This window comes from Hibiscus syriacus, unplaced genomic scaffold (genome assembly GCF_006381635.1).
Source record: "Hibiscus syriacus cultivar Baekdansim isolate YM2019G1 unplaced genomic scaffold, ASM638163v2 tig00000764_pilon, whole genome shotgun sequence".
In the NCBI taxonomy this organism is placed as follows: Eukaryota; Viridiplantae; Streptophyta; class Magnoliopsida; order Malvales; family Malvaceae; genus Hibiscus; species Hibiscus syriacus.
Genome location: NW_024061820.1, coordinates 1,989,853 through 2,003,755, shown reverse-complemented (window position 1 = coordinate 2,003,755; position 13,903 = coordinate 1,989,853). Strand labels below are relative to the sequence as shown.

At 34.6% G+C, this 13,903-nt stretch overlaps 1 protein-coding gene across 1 annotated transcript in view; it reads right to left on the bottom strand.

Annotated features, from left to right (window-relative positions):
- Positions 1-269: 269 nt before the first annotated feature.
- LOC120216424 (protein ABHD11-like) overlaps positions 270-13,903 on the bottom strand; it is a 36,678-nt gene continuing 23,044 nt past the window's right edge. Inside the window, exon 14 of the transcript XR_005525054.1 lies at positions 270-315. The gene's annotated coding sequence lies outside the window, so the exon portion shown is untranslated. The remainder of the gene's footprint in view (positions 316-13,903) is intronic.

The following is a 13,903-nucleotide window of genomic DNA, read 5'->3' as shown; positions in this document are numbered from 1 at the left end:
AACGGATATTCCTTGGTACATACAAATCTAAAATGTAATTTCTCAATTACTATGGTATGTTAACGACAAAAAAATATTGAAATATGTTAATTGTTCGAATCAAAATACAATACTGAGCTAAGCTAAATGAAAAACGTTAATGTTACTAACTCAAAGCTCAAATTACCTATCATCCAGAATGATTGTAGGATAAGTATGTATTAGCTCACTTTATTTTTTTTTCATATATTAAAAGAATCATACCCTCGTATTCGTGTTAAAATATGTGTCAAACATAGGTGCCAAACACGTCGAGGGTAACAAAAAAAATGAAAAGTCCGGGTAACACTGATATCGAATTTTGACTAGCATACAACCTTAGGCTTTAACTCCCTTGAAAGAAAATGAAAGAATCCTGAAGAGTCCATCTGGGTTATCTGCATGTACCTGATAAGAAATTAAACTGAAAATGAGCACCACTTTGACATACAAAGATAAATAAACAATATTAAAAACCCTCTCACACTCCGGAAAATAGCTCTGCATCAACCGAAATTACGAATGACACGGCTACAAAGAATAACTATTCAGCAAATACACAAGTAAATCAGCCCACGGTCACATTTTAAGTTAAGCCTGTTCCTCCAATTCCTTTTACTTAACCTATCTTTGTCCACCATATCTGATTAGAAGTGTAGGGATTTGACCCTTCAAAAATCCACCAAACCCATGAGAAATGATAAACCACATTCGATATCTACCCATGTCCAACACTTGTACTGCATATGTTCTTGCTATGTGAAAATGCAGTTGATCAGACTTCCAAATGTTCAAGTTGTAACAGAAAAATTGGAGGTAGAGCAGGAAGGTTGCACATTTTCCCCTTTCATTTCACAAGTTAGACAAGCTTTTTATGTAGGTTGCTTCACTTGCAGAAGCCTATAAGTCAGCTTTTATCTCTGGCAGAGAGTAATTTTAGAACCATGTCAATCTCAGTCTCAGACGTCATAGTTGGATTGGATAACCAATTCTTGACATGCTGTGGCATTTATTGGGTTATACACACTTTATCGAGTATGAAACTCAGTAGTACTTCTTACATCTTAGGTTCTACATCAATGTCCTTCAAACAATAAAATGCGACGCAATAAGTAGCAGGAGTAGATGCAGGGAAATGCTATGAGCAGAGGAGAAAACACAAGTAAATTAAAGCATGAGCAAAGCAATAGGAGTACCCAATGCCCAGCATCTTCAAGGACATGCATCTCAACCCCTCCACCTCATCAGCAGCAGTCTCTTCAGCAGCATGAATTCGTTGAAGATCTTCAAGGGCCCATCGATGCAAACTCCTTTCTGCTTTCAAAAAATTAACATGGACGCCACGAGGTAGAGCTTCCACCACTTTCCTGCAATTATGCAGCCAAAAGAAAACATACAAGTTTTAAGCTTGATAGGTTGCGAATAATAAAATAAAGCTCTTTTCAAAATGGGAACAAATTTCACTAATTTTTATGTTCGTCATCAAAATATAACATATAGAAGTCACAGCGTTCAGGCTGATTATGGACAAGTAAAATAAAGTACAAATCACGCCCTATAGCTTAATCCAGGTAAGATTACCATAAATTTGTTCTTCATAGGACTGGTACATTTCGGAAATCCCTTCGAGGTCAAACACCCACGAGAAACTTGATGATGATGAACCAGCAGTAGCAGTGGTCGAAGATTCATGACAACCCACTGAAAGAATAAAAACCAGGAAAATTCAACAAATATGATTTAATCCAAGAACATGACAAATAAAGCAAATCTGCTGGAAGTCAAACTCTTGAACAATCACATGTGCATCCAAACTTAACAATAAAAAATATGTCGGCAAGATTTAAGGTGGTCCCATAAATCACAAGTGGCAGCAATAAAACAAATGGCAGCAGCTACAAAAAACAAATTGAAGATAAGCACAAGCAAATTCAATCACGCGGCTAGAATATTTTAGAAACAAACATGAGGCGGCAACGAGAAATTGAGAAGCATCCAGAGAAGTTAAGTCGGTTTAGTTTTCCTATATATACGTGTAATTTGTAGCAAAGGGTGTGTGTGTGAGTGACAAAAGCAAAGTACGAGTGGGAGAAAAAATTAGAGAAAATTGAGAGAGCTTAGCAAAACATAAAATAGTGAGGTTGTGTTTGTAAACTAGCCGCAGCTAGTATTGCAGTATTGTAATATTGAGAGTGTCGTTGTAAAATATTTTACAAAATTTGAATTTCACCCTCAAGTTTTACTAAATTGAATTTTGGTTCCAATCAACCTTCTAAACTTAAAATCCCGGCATTTCAATGTAAAAATTAACATTAAATACCCCAAATATAAAATTCTTGCAATAATATCTCACAATTCTCAAACTGTATATTAGCCCTTTTTACTAACTAAACCTTCCAAATTGATCTCCAAAACACATAGAACACTTCTAATATCATTCTAGACCATAGGACATTTTTCTATATTTCCCCTATTTTCCCTTTATGTCCGAATATAACAAGTCTTCTAGGGCTTGATTTCCATTCAATTTCAAGCATGAATTCAACTTCCTAACATCAAATTCATGATATTCTAATCATCACAACTTCAAATTACATCAAAATCAACCAATATCATAAAACCTAATCATGGACAATACACACGATTTTAATCATCTCCCATGCCTTAGAATTAATCTCCAACCTCAAAAACATAATATTTAATCAATTCTTTAAAATCCATAAATCCTACATAAACCCTAACTTCTCAACATATAAGCTTCTTCACCATATAATATTCATACCAAAAAATAGAGAATTTCATGTAGAATAATTATCTATTTCAAAACTTAGTCCAAAAATCAAGCAAACAAGCTTAAAAATCAAAACAAAAATCTTTCCCTTTGCAATGGAGCTCACGGCCAAGAGGGAGTTGAAGCTGAAAATTTGTTTCTCTTGAATATTCTATTAATATTTAATCTTACACTTGGCTTTAAAATCAAATAATTGAATTTAAAATTCAATTATTGAGAAATTCTATTTTTACCATTAATGAAACTTGAAAAATACTAAATTCCATTACATTATCATCCGTTAAAATATTTTTTAGTCAAAGATGAATCAATTTGTCTTTGACTTTATACTGATCATGCAATTTTCAAAATTGTATTTTAGTCACTAAATTTCCACTGTACACTCTAATATGAAAAATTACACTGATCTGAACTAAATTTATATGATATAAAATATGAAAATAATATTTCCAACACTATATAGAATCCTTCAAATTCAACACACGCTAAAAAGGCTGAGAATACTTTCCCAACAGTGGCCGAAAACACACGCTAAAAAAAAAGTGATTTCTCGTCTCGACTGCCACCCCACACATAACACAAGTGTCATCCACCGCCAAACCCATATTCAACAATCGATCCTTGGTGGTCAACCTATTAAGAATAGACTGCCAAACTGTCGTAACTGGTTTTCGTCCGGGCACGAAATATTTACTTGACGGGAAAAGTGATGTGAATAAATGGTTTTGAAAATAATTTGGGAGTCGCCATCGGCCTTTTGGGTCAGGTAGGTCGAATACCTAAAATTATTTTCTTTAAAAGAGTTTTAAGAAAACATCAATTAAAAAAATGAACTGATCTGCGTTTATAACCAAAAATTCGTTCTTTTTAATAATAAAAAGGGATTCGTGGTCGATTACGTTTAGGGAAGGATTAGCACCCCTACAACGCCCAAAATTGGTACTTTTTAATTATAAATTGTCTCTATTATTATAAATTTAAAAAATTCAAAATATATTTAATTTATAATCCTATTATTTCAAAATTATAAAAAATATTTAAAAATATTGGAAAAGAACTTCTAGGTGCCTTAAGACAGCTCTTTTCTTTGATATTGATAATATAATTTAAATTAAATAATATTTTTTTATAATTTTTAATTTTAAAATACCAGAATAGGACATCCAGTTGTATTAAGACTGTCCTTTTCTTCGATATTGAAAAATAAATATTAAAATAATTTATTTAAAATAAATATTTATTTATATCTATTTATGGCTACATAATAAAAATATTTAAATATAACAAGTAAAATTAAAAAAATATAATTAGAGCTATATTTAAAAGCAATAAAAAAATATTTAAAATAGGTGACTAATCATAGCAAAAGTAAAATTAAAAACCTAATTCATAATTAATCAAAATTATAGGGATTAAACATGCTATTCTTTATTTTATTATTTAGTGACTAAAATAAAATTATCTAAAATTCAGATTTAGAATAAATAAATTAAAAATATAAACTAAGGATTAAAATATTATTTATTAAAATTAAAGGATTAAATCTGTTATTTATCCTAAATATATTATTTAATATAAAGGACTAAATAAAAAAAATTAAAATTTAAAGATCAAATTAAAAGTATTATAAACTCGATTTAGTGACTAAAATGTAAAGTTTACAAATTCTGAGGACTGCGGAAAGGATTTAAATATTATTAATTACACGAATAGCCCTTCCCAAAACGGCGTCGTTCGGGAAGGGCTATTTAAGCCCAAAATCAGCTGGCCCGAAGGGCCAGCTTCATTTCTCCTCTCTTCCCTCTCTCTCTCTTTTCTGAGAGAAAGAAATTCTCTCGCTTCTCTCTAGAAAAGAGAGAAGCTCTCCGGCCGGCAGCCGCTTGCCGGCGTGAATCCCGCCGCCGGCCACCGTCTTCGGTGGCCGAAATTTTTTTTTTTACATTGAAACGTAAATCGGACCGTCCTAATGACGGTTCCGATGATCTTTTCTTTTAAACAGCTCCCGATCGGAGCAAATCTAAGAAATATACCTTCGGCTTTTCGAAGGTTTTGGTGAGATCCGGTGGTCGGGGCTTCCTCGGTAAGTTTCTTTTCTTCCTTTTCTTTCTTTTCTGTTTCTTTGCTGCGTGTTGTTGAGATCGTTGGTAGCTTTTTTAGTATTTTGTTTCTCTGTATTTCTCTTCTCTCTGTGTATTTTCTGTCCCTCTTCGTGTTTTTTTTCTTTTTCTTTGCAGGTTGGGTGATGGCTAAAGCCATCACCGGTGCTCATCTCGAACCGGTCCGAAGAATAGAGTTCGGTGAGTCACCGGACTCCCAGTGGTGACTCACTGCTAGAGTAGCTACGTGGGTGGCCATCTGGGTCTTCTGGAGGCTTCGATGGAGGCGTGGTACTGGCAGCAGAGGCGGCTGGAAGCTGGACCATTGGCTGAGGCGGTTGGGGGCAGAGGCGGCTGGAGGCAGAGGCGCTAGGGTTAGAGAAACCTAACTGAAACCCTAAATGTTTAGGGTTTCGGTTTGGTTTGGGCCGGTTAACTGGGCTTGTAATTTTTTAATATTTATGTATATATATATATATATTTAATAATAATAATAATAATATTTATAATAGTAATAATAATAATAATATTTATAGTAATAATAATAATAATATTTATAGTAATTATAATAATAATAATTATAATTATAATAAATCAATATGGGTAAAAAATTAGTATCTTCAGCTGCCCCTCTTTGCTCATTCTTGTGTTAACAGGAATAGGGCAAAGATGAAAAGATAATAAATTTTTTTTATCCATTTGGCTTCACTTGATCATAATGGAGATGTTGAATAAATTCTTCTCTTTCTTTCAAATGAGTTCTTCTCATTATGAACTTTCCACTGGGGATGATTTTGACCTCTTTCTTTCTGTGATAGAGTCATTCAAAGGTTGAATAAGCTCTTGATGAGTTCTTCTCATTATGAACTTTCTCTAGAAAGGCTGATGCTAATCTATCTCCTTCTGTGATAGAATTATGCAAAAAGTGAACAAGTTCTTTCTTCAGATGAGTTCTTCTCATTATGAACTTTCTCTAGAAAAGTTGATCCATCAAGTGATGTATTTGAGCAAAAATCTGAACAAATTCTTCTCATTATGAACTTCTTCATCATTCTTCAGATGAGTTCTTCTTATTATGAACTCGAACTGGAAAAGCTAATCTATCAAGTGATAGATTTGAGCAAAAGGTTGAACAAATTCTTCTCATTATGAACTTCTTCATCCTTCTTCAGATGAGTTCATTTCATTATGAACTTTTTCTGGAAAGGCTGATCCATCAATTGATGAATTCAGGTAAAAGGTTGAACAAGTTCTTCTCATTATGAACTTCTTCTTCCTTCTTCAGATGAGTTCTTCTCATTATGAACTTTCTCTGGAAAAGCTGATCCATCAAGTGATGAATTCAGGCAAAAGGTTGAACAAATTCTTCTCATTATGAACTTCATCTTCCTTCTTCAGATGAGTTCTTCTAATTATGAACTTTCTCTGGAAAAGCTGATCCATCAAGTGATGAATTCAGGCAAAAGGTTGAACAAGTTCTTCTCATTATGAACTTCTTCTTCCTTCTTCAGATGAGTTCTTCTCATTATGAACTTTCTCTGGAAAAGCTGATCCATCAAGTGATGAATTCAGGCAAAAGGTTGAACAAGTTCTTCTCATTATGAACTTCTTCTTCCTTCTTCAGATGAGTTCTTCTCATTATGAACCTTCTCTGGAAAAGCTGATCCATCAAGTGATGAATTCAGGCAAAAGGTTGAACAAGTTCTTCTCATTATGAACTTCTTCTTCCTTCTTCAGATGAGTTCTTCTCATTATGAACTTTCTCTGGAAATGTCAATCTATCAAATGATAGATTTGAATCTTTGCTAAAATCTTTGAAATTCCTGTTAAAAAATTCAACATAGATGAAAATGAATGAAAATGCACCTATTTTTGCAAACACCTAAATATGATGCATGAATGTTAAGTTATTTGATTTCATATTGGTGAATTGAGTATTTCTTCAATTGTAAAAACCCAATAGATCTTTCTTCTTCAAATCAGAGAATCTATCATCTTTGACAATGTAGATGTAGATATAATGTCACAAAACCTCTTGAGAATAAAACTCAATAGTATAGGCTCTTGAAAAGCTTGTATTCAGGTAACATGTTGATTCTGATAACAACTCATCTGATTATGAAGTGACCTTTTCAGTTGATTTCACAGATATCGATAGTTCTTTTAATATCGAGAAATCTTGAATTCTGATTCTGATGAGGAGAATAAACTGTTATACTTGACAAAAATGGGATCTCAGAGGCTGAAGCTTCAATAGCTCTGGAGAAATGTGGTCCAGATTCATCAATTGCAAAATTGATAGATTTTATATGTGCTGCTCAAATAACTAAAGATGCTAACGCACTTCTTCCGGTAAAAGATGGGAAGCCATTATGTGATGATCCCAATTACAAGAAAAGGCGAAACCTGGGCTATGATTTTTTTGGAAAGGAATAAGCAAAAGAAGCTTGAAAAGAAGCTTCTTAATGAAGACGATCATGCAGTTCATCTTTTAATTCCAATGATTGGTTCTGTAGTTCCTACCAAACCAGATCAGATAACTCAAAGAACACTTCCAGAAGATGCTATTGAGTCTCCTTATTTATACTATGAGCAAATTCATCTTCCAAATTCAATGATTGGTTCTGCCAAACCAGATCAGATAACTCAAAGAACACTTCCAGAAGATGTTATTAGCAAATTCATCTTCCAAATTCAATGATTGGTTCTGCCAAACCAGATCAGATAACTCAAAGAACACTTCCAGAAGATGCTATGAGCAAATTCATCTTCCAAATTCAATGATTGGTTCTGCTAAACCAGATCAGATAACCCAAAGAACACTTCCAGAAGATGCTATGAGCAAATTCATCTTCCATTTAATGTTTGGACTGGGATATCACAGTACTTATTAGATGTAAAGCCATAATTTGTAGATTCGAAACATTTTCATGCTACTACACTGACAAGGGTTATATTCATAATTCTGCCAATTAAGAACAGATTTTCTCTTTATTCTGCTTCCTCCATGTGCTGATGCTTTTCCATTGACAAAGAAATGATGGCCTTCTTGAGATCCAAGAACAAAGTTGAATTGTTTATAAACATGTACAAGAAGTGCCAAATTGACAGAAAGGATCTGTAAGGTTCTTGAAGCTTATGACAATGAGCCACCTTCGAGTGCCCATAAGTATGTTCTTAATGAGTGCTGAAAATGGAATCTAGTATGGGTTGGAAGGAATAAAGTTGCTCCACCTGAACCTGATGAGGTGGAAATGCTTCTAGGTTTCTCTAAAAACCATGCACAATAATCTGTATAGAGACATGTTTCCCAGTGATATCAATGTCTTGTTTCTTTTTGCTGGAATCAGTGCTGCAAAGGTCACCTTCTACTGTCTTAGTATATCTTTGAAAACAGATGTGCAAGAACTGAATGATGATCGGTTGGAGCAATTGATTTGGCGGATTCGACCTTGTTGTCGGTAACATCCCATGTAACAATCTTGTTGTTCATGGCTTTAAGATGGTGATGATTTGCTTACTTTGTATTCCATGTATTTAAAAGTATTAACATAAAGTGATATTCAGAAATCTTTAACTCATTTCAAAATTATGTTAATTCATATAAATGAATAAATTGAATTTTCGAAAATAAATTGAATCTCAAATAAATTGAACTTGAAATAGATAGAATTGTATTCAAAGTTATGACAAACATAAGATTGATAAAAATTCAAATGTCTCAACAAATTATTAGCATAAGTATTTCTAAATTAATCAAGTTGACACAATTTAGAGAAATGATGTAAGCTTTTGTCTGGAAGATCTCAAACGTTGTCAAAATGCTTGTAGATGTGTAGTTTCTCCCAAACTGTCAAAATCTTAAAAGGGTTCAATTGCCAGATGCCTAATATCAACCTGCATTTGAGCTGCCTTTTCAGGTTTTCAACTCAAATCCTTCCTTTGGTTACAAGATGCCCTTTGCGGGTTTTCACCTTGACCCCCCCTTTTTCTTCTTTTTTCTCTTTTTTTTTTCTTTTTTCTTTTTTCTTTTCTTTTTTCTTCAAGCATAATATTTCTTGACAGAATCCGAGTTTATTAGATTTCTCAAAATTTTTCCATCCATTTCTGCCAAGATCAATGCTCCTCCGGAAAAGGCCTTTTTTACAACGTATGGCCCTTCCCAATTAGGCATCCATTTCCCACGGAAATCTTTATGTATAGGCAAGATCTTATTTAGTACTAGATCACCCTCTTGGAATTCTCTTGGATGTACTTTTTTGTCATGAGACTTCATCATCCGTTTCTGATACATCTGTCCATGGCAAATAGCTTTCAATCTTTTCTCCTCAATAAGGTTCAATTGATCAAATCTAGCTTGGATCCATTCAGATTCATCCAATTTTGTTTCTCTCAATATTCGAAGCGATGGAATCTCAACTTCAATTGGTAAGACTGCTTCCATCCCGTAGACTAAAGAAAACGGTGTTGCCCCAGTAGATGTTCGAACAGTAGTTCGGTATGCGTATAGAGCAAAAGGTAACTTCTCGTGCCAATCTTTATAAGTTTCAGTGGTCTTTGTAATGATTCTCTTGATGTTCTTATTTGCTGCTTCAACTGCCCCATTCATCTTTGGACGATACGCCACTGAGTTTGCATGTTTGATCTTAAACTGTGCACAAAGTCCGGTCATCATTTTGTTGTTCAAGTTCAGAGCATTATCTGTAATGATCCTTTCTGGTAGGCCATACCGGCAAACTATCTCTTTCTTTATGAATTTACAGACTGTGGACCTCTTAATATTGGCATATGAAGCAGCTTCAACCCATTGGTAAAATAATCAATTGCCACAAGGATGAAACAATGTCCATTCGATGCTTTTAGTGTGATTGCTCCAATGACATCTATTCCCCACATAGAAAATGGCCAAGGTGCTGTCATTACATGTAAAGGAGATGGGGGTACATGAATTTTGTCTGCATATATCTGGCATTTATGACATTTCCTTGCATAATCAATGCAATCTGTGTGCATGGTAGCCCAATAATATCCATATCTCATTATTGTCTGAGTCTTCGAGTAGTCCACACCAAAGCACAACATAATTTTTGTATTGGTGGATATCGAATTTCACAATCAGTAAATTTCTTACTCAGATAATAAAATAGCTTTTTCTTTTCTTCCAGATTCATCATGCTGTCCTAGTACACATCCCATCGAATTTTCGAAGACCGTCAAGTAGAGAATTAATGGTCTATCAGGCATTGGTGATACTAAAATTGGGGCATTGGATAAATATTTCTTAATAATATCCAAAGTTTCTTGACATTCTTCATTCCAGACTTCAGGATTGTTCTTTCGAAGTAATTTGAACACTGGATCACATTTGTCAGTTAATTGAGAAATGAACCGAGATATATAATTTAATCTTCCCAAAAAGCCTCGAACTTCTTTTTTTGTATTGGGTGGTGGAAGATCTTGAATTGCTTTTTACTTTATCTGGATCAATCTCGATTCCTTTTTTGCTGACCACAAATCCCAAAAGTTTCCCAGAAGTTACCCCAAAAGTGCATTTTGCGGGGTTGAGCTTTAATTGATACTTCCTCAATCTCTGGAAAAGCTTTCTCAGATTTTGAATATGTTCTTCTTCAGTTCGAGATTTGGCAATCATGTCATCTACATATACTTCAATCTCTTTGTGCATCATGTCATGAAACAAAGTTACCATGGCTCTTTGATACGTTGCCCCTGCATTTTTCAATCCAAATGGCATCACTTTATAACAGAATGTGCCCCACATGGTTACAAATGTTGTTTTTTCCATGTCTTCAGGATTCATTTTTATCTGATTATATCCTGAAAAACCATCCATGAATGAAAACCATGCGTGTCCTGCAGTATTGTCTACCAATGTGTCTATGTGGGGTAATGGAAAGCTATCTTTCGGACTAGATTTGTTGAGATCTCTGTAATCCACACACATTCGAACTTTTCCATTTTTCTTCGGTACGGGAACAATGTTGGCTATCCATTCTGGGTATTTAGATGCCTGTAGGAAACCTGCATTGATTTGTTTCATCACTTCTTCTTTGATTTGCAACAACATTTATGGCCTCATTCGTCTGAGCTTTTGTTGGACCGGTTTATATTCTGGATTGATTGGAAGCTTGTGTATTACTATATCTGTGCTTAAACCAGGCATATCTTGATAAGACCAGGCAAAGATATCTTTGAACTCTTGAAGGAGATTTATCAATTCTTGTTTTATCTGGATTGTCAGAGTAGTACCGATTTTCACCTCTTTTATTTCTTCATCTGTTCCCAAATTCACAGTCTCAATCTCTTCTTTGTGGGGTAGAATTTGTTTGTCTTCTTTTTCTACCAATCTTAATAGTTCAGTAGGAACATCACATTCCAGTTCATCCTCACACCCATTGATTTCTTCCAGACATATGGGTTGCTCTAAATTTATCTCTTGATTAAATTTAGGAATAAACATGCTATTAACATGGTGACACCTGCAAATTTAAGTCGGACATATTTCCGAAAGAATATAGTAAATTTATGAAATAAATATAAAAATGTAAGAAAATGTAAAGAATGATTGCCATCTGAAAATTTTAAAGAAAATTTCTTATATTTAACATAATTTCTTTTACAAGATAACAAAAAATTTTCATTTTTTTGAGCTAAACATAAAGATTAGTTCTGAATATTACTCTGCGTTAATATTAAAAACTATAGGAAGATCTTCAGTGGTCCAATTGTTGAGTGTTTCTCCAGGAAAACATGGGCGAATCCTATCCAAGTACTTGCCAGTCTTGTTGTCATTCATGATCATGTTGATAAATAATCCATTCATAGCTTCTTCAACTATGTCTTGATTTTTCGTCAACTTTTCTTCTTTAAAGACTTCAACAAGTTGCTGTTCTACATTAATTGTTCCCCTTGATCTGAATATGGTCTTCAACTGTGGGAATGACATGTGTTTCCAAAGGATTTCTCTCCCTTTCAACCCTGCCTTTCTGTCTTCACATCTTCTTTTCATCTCTTTGTTCTTTTGCTGAAAATTGGGCTTAAACCCAAGCCCAAAACGATCTTTCTTCATCTTTATACTGACAGGAACTGAAATCCCTTGAAGATTCTTTCCTAACCCTTTCCCAGCTTTAGCTCCGATGCCTAAAGTTTGTTGTACCGTCATCTTGGTGCAATCAGACAATCTGGGATATGGAATTTTGCTTCCTTCTGCAATAAAGGTTGCATTTACAAATTCAAGAGCTCGGAAAGAGCATTCAAGAGCATCATCATTGGTTTCGATATATGGAACATCACTTGTTACCGACGCAATGATTTCTTCTTCAGCTCCTACGCATATTAGTTGTCCATCAACAACAAATTTCAATTTCTGATGTAATGAAGAAGGACCGCCTCCTGCTGAATGAATCCATGGCCTCCCTAATAGACAATTATATGTAGGGTGGATGTCCATCACCACAAAGTCAATACTGTACACGACTGGTCCAATTAACAACGGTATTTCCATTTTCCCAAGCACTTCCTTTTGAGTACCATCAAATGCTCGCACTACATTCTGATAACTCTTCATGTGTGATTGATCCACAGGCATTCTTTGAAGTGTGACTAGAGGCATCAAGTTGAGAGCGGATCCATTGTCAATCAATACTCCTGGCAACACATGACCATAACAATGTGTCGTGATGTTCAAAGCTTTTACTGACCCCATTCCGCCTTCCGATATTTCATCATCTGTGAATGTTATGTAATTGTCAGCGGCTATATGTCCCACAATTCTGTCAAGTTTATTGAGGGATATATCTTCAGGGATAAATGTTTGATTGAGAATTTTCATCAAAGCATTTCTATGTGCTTCTGAATTCATCAATAGATCAAGAATAGAAATTCTCGCTTGTTGTTTGTGTAGTTGTTCAACCACACTATACTCACTATGTTTCAGGAATTTCAAAAATTCTTGAGCTTGTTTTTCTGTCACAGGCTCATTGAATACTGGAGGGGATTCATCCTCAAATACCTTCTGAGGTATTGCCATGTCTTTTTCTTTTGTTTTCACTTGTTCTGAAGCATTGGATGTTTCGGGAGAGTAACATCTCCCACTTCTTGTAAAGAAACCGACTTCGCTCACTGCTTCAGACTTCGATGTTGTACCCAAACTCTATTTTTTCTGGAGAAACAGATCTTCCTACCATTGAAACATTGGTAGTATAATTCCAAGGTACCTTGCGGGTATCTTTGTATGGAAATGGTAGAGGAGTGGTGATAACTACTTTCGGCTTTATTGGTGCAGGAATCGCCGTAGATGATTTCACATTAATGATCACAGGATCATTTATTCTTTGATTAGGTTTAGAATCCTCTGATGAGCAAACATCATCTTCTTTTTTCCCTGGTTCTTCTTCAAAGAATTCTATTTCGCTGTTGTTCATCAATTTTTGCACTAAATCCCTAAACTCAGGACATAGTTGAATTTTATGCCCTTTCTCCTGATGATATTCACAATAATTCTTGCCTTCATTCTGCTTTGGCCTGAATTGTTGTGGAATTATACCGGCTAAAGAGAGTTGTTGGAATACCCAAACAAAAGGAGATTTTATTTCAGAAATGTCAGTTTTTGCTTTCTTTCTGTTCTCTTCCTGAATTACATTCACGTTTTTATCTCCATGATTTGGCAATGGATGATTTGATGCAGATGGTGTATTGAATTCCAACTTTCCAGTGTTGATCAAATTTTGGACCACCCTTTTGAATGCCAAACAGTTTTCAATAGAATGACCTGTAATTCCTTCATGGTAAACACAGTGTGCCTTTGTATCATACCAAGGAGGGAATGGTGGTTGCATAGGAACCAAAGGATAGGGCCGTATGACATCTGCTTTTAACAACGAATCATAGATCTCCGCATATGGTACTGGTAAAGGTGTAAAAGACAACTTTTCATTTTCTTTTCGAGATCCTCTGGACTCTGTTCGATTAGTGTTTGTTT